Source organism: Solea senegalensis, linkage group LG21 (genome assembly GCF_019176455.1).
Source record: "Solea senegalensis isolate Sse05_10M linkage group LG21, IFAPA_SoseM_1, whole genome shotgun sequence".
NCBI classification, from domain to species: Eukaryota; Metazoa; Chordata; class Actinopteri; order Pleuronectiformes; family Soleidae; genus Solea; species Solea senegalensis.
In genome coordinates this window covers 15807148-15811318 of record NC_058040.1, presented here as the reverse complement: position 1 = coordinate 15811318, position 4171 = coordinate 15807148, and positions in this window count along the sequence as shown.

Genomic DNA, 4171 nt, shown 5'->3' with positions numbered 1-4171 from the left:
TAAGGTCTTTGTCTCAGATTCATTTCCTTTGTTGGTTTTCACTGCCTCACACTGACAACATGAGCAGATCTGCAGTTATTTCACAGTGAAACTCAGCATTACTACAAATTATGAAAAATATATCGTAAAAAAAGAAAGATAATGTATATATGTGTGTATATATATATATATAACACATACATATACACACATAAACACATATATACATACATTTACACATACATATTCACACATACAAAAAAACGTATCTCAGGCTAGCGAATTGTTAGCCAGTGTTAGCCAGTGCTAGCAATACCAGTGGATAACTATGCTCTACATGTCATACTGTGTGCACAAACAACATAGCTTAACATGTCTACAGTGAAAAATGAAATGGTATTCTCTGTACGTCGAATAAGACGAGCACAATTAACAGTAAAACTGGAATTCCTCAAAATGATGACAGTTTCAGTACAACGGAAGTGATATGATTAACAGTACTTTTGCACTTGGGAATGTCAAACCCAGAATGTCAAACCTTTTTTTTTTTCAATATCTATTGGGGCTTTTCCATTATACAGATCTAGCACAGCTCGGCTTGGCTCTACTCTACATTAGTGGGTCAGTGGCGGACTGGCCATCGGTGCACGGTGGCCTGATGGTCATCCTGGCCTGACTTGAACAGTCATCGGACTGAGTTTACTGACTGGAATCACCGGACTCCCGGGCCAATCAAATCAATCCATCTAGTTAGATATGGAGGGACAGAAGAAAAGGAAAGGTGGAGCAGAGAGAGAGGGACAGAAAACGGAAAGCCCTCGCCACAGACGCAGCCAAATGTTGCAAAATAAGTGACATGTTCACCAGGACGGAAGGTCAGTCAAAAACGCTATAGCTTTCATTGTGTTTATCGTTCAATCACCGTCACCACCGCAGACTGTGTGTCTCACTGAGGGTTAATTCCATCACCTCTTAGGCAACAATAGTGGAAGTCACATGCTCCGCCCCAGCCCCCTCCACACACACACACACACACACGCGGCCCGACAATCAATCCAGAATACCTAGAGATGAATGAAAAATATGATTTTGTTGCATAATGTTTGAGCCACTACAGGGTAGTTTATACATGCTGAAATAATAAATCATAATTAAATACAGCTAGGTTTTTTGTTTACTCCTAATCTATTAATTCTGCACCATAAATGATAGTTTGACTATCATTATAATATATACAAGCTCTATATAGTACGACTATAAACTTTATAGGCTGTGTTCACAGACACCTGTCTTTCTGGGTTGTGTGTGCAATCATTAATAATATAAAATCAATCAATGACAATGAACATATATATATGTATACACATAGAAGTGTGTGTGTGTGAATATTGTATTATAAGAAGTTCTATTCACTTACATTGTTGCTTGTTAAATTTAAAGAAGTTAATTTATTCCAGTTTGGATAAATATAATAAGTTTGATGCTTGAAAGTAAAGTTAATTATTGAACATCCAAGCTAGTATTTCTCTCTCTTTTTAAAAATATAGGCCCATTGTTTTGTGTGTCTTGCCTTGTACATTTGTGTATCCTATGGCTGCATGAGTTTTTAAGGATTCACCCATTGCTATAACATTTGAAAAAAGGGTTTTCAATGAAAATCATATATTATATCATATTTCTTTTAACTATCAAATAGGGTTGGAATACACAACTAGAGGTACGGTGGTCTGCATGAGAAGGGTGGCCTGGAATGGCATCAAATTCCCGGCCTGAATTATTGTCCCAGTCCGCCACTGGTGGTAGTACCTGGTACCTGGTGCTTTTGAAACTTCCTTCTTGTACGCTCTTTATTTGTAACCCCTCTCTACTCCGCACCAAAGTCCATGGTGTAAATCAGGACTTGCTTATCCACTGCTACCACAGTCAGTTGAGTTGTGTCATTTTGTGACTCTGGTTGTTTGAAATCCATCCAAACTGGTCAAATAAGGCAGCAGTAGAGTTGCAGCTCCCGTGTCTCTGTGAGCTAAAAATGTTTATTTCCTCTACGGACTTTGTTGTGGGAAATGACAAAGTCTCACGTGTCAGTTTCTAACATTGACGTAAAACTTTTTGTTCCCTGCCAAAAATCCAATTGGCTGCCATGGGCGCCCTTGGGGATCGTAGCGAAGGTGGATACTCATCGCACTGTGAGTCAGCGCCTCACACAACCACAGCTCCTCCACAAACATGAACTGGCTATAACTTAACATACCTTAGCATTTTGGACTGCTTTTATACATAAGAATGCAAATGTGCAATATAGAGCACAACCTAGGCTCATTTTCACCAACCTGAGCAAAAAGTACTCAAAACGTTTAAAAAAACGGATTGAATTTGTGAAACTTGGCAAAATATGTCAAAGTTCAAAGTTGACTTGGCTCGTTTTTATGGAGGAAAAGGAAAGAAAAAAAACAGTCCATTTTGTGACTTCTGCACAGTCATCGCTTCTTCATAAATCCTAACTTTGACTACTTTGCCATCAAACATGAATCTGTGGAACATAGCCAGTCACAACAGCCTGCTCCTGAACGATCTCCAACCCTGATGTTTACTATTTTTTTAACTCTGAAAAGCCATTACAGACACAATAATCCCTCTGAACCACTGTTGCTACTGTTGTATGATGTAATGGGGTTTCCTCACGTCCATTCAGGGTTTGTCTTCAGTGATTGGAATGTCATGTTGGCACTGAAGCGAGAGTTGTAGCTAAGGCTCCTCCTCTCCTCTGCCTCCATCAGCAGACAGGGACAGGATGAGGTCATCCTAAACTGAGGACCGTTTAAATAAAAGCAGCAAAGAAGAGTGGTATTTTGAAGAAGCATTTTAAGAGGAGAAGCCACTGAACAGCTGAGACCAAGATCATGATGGGACCAAATCCAGCCGGGGGGACCTGTGGAGGAGATGCAGAGCGGAGTTTGGGTAACTGCGACGACACCGCCCTAATCCTCATCAAACACTGCCGCAACATGAGGCGACAGGATTTGCTCCTCAGACTCATCAACCTGCTGGTGCTCACCTGCGCTGCATTCTTCATCTGCTCCACCTGTGCTGGTTCATGGACTCGTCAAAGCTCCGGGGAACAGACAGTGAGTTCAACCTGAGCATTTCACTCTTACAGCGGCATCATGTTACCAAAACGGCAGCAATGTCAAGCCATTAAAGGCATAAGATGAGATGAAATTTACACTGTCACAGCGGCAAAGGCAGTAAAGATGAAGTTGATAAATAATAAACATGCATTTCCAAACATGTGAAAGTAAAATATGTAAAAACATTAGCAATATGACTATAAAAAGGTAAAGTAGAAAGTTCATTTGTAGCTCATGGGGCACAGGAGTAGCTGCTGATCTTTGGCTGCCTCTTGTAGTAAAGTTTATGTCACTGACGTAGAGCCAACCATTCAAACACATGAGTCGCAAAACTGCACATTTGGACATTTGACACATGACGGCAGCAGTGGATCGACAACTTACGTCCATCACATACACTGGCATATACAGTAGAACAGTAAGTACCACCAGAGGTCGCTCACATACCACTGGTGGTACACGTACCACAGTTTAACGTTAATGCAAAAACAGACTTGACTAAAATGAATAAAAGCACCTGAAAGTGTTCTTTGTTCATTAGAGCACCGAAGAGCAGCGTGCCGTCTCCTTGAAGCAGGAGAGCCAGTTTCCCTCAGGTAAGCTAATCCATCATCATCTTTAAGAACATTGTTATGAGAAACAAAGCAAAGCAGCGTTGATTTGAGACCATTTCTTCACGCTCTCTCTCTCTCTCTCTGCAGAACCTGCTACGACTAAAAACAACAACCAAAGATTCAACATTCAACTCAGTATGTTTTTTTCTCACAAACTTCCAATAGATATTGTCCTAACACTAAACTAATGAACTAACCAACACTAGACTACTTCACAAAGTGCACCTTGGCCCTGAGTTCACCCTCAGTTCAACCCGATTGAAAATCCACTACGCGTTCATGGCTAGCGCTGTTTATCTTGGCTGCCTTTATCTTCTGGAGCTGTGTGTGTGGCTGTTTAAAAATGATTTTCTAAGTGATTTTCTCTGTGCTCTTCATCCTGCAGGGTCTCTGTCTGACAGCAACACTGAGGTGAAATGGGAGGTGGAGAATTTAGACATGCGCAGCCAG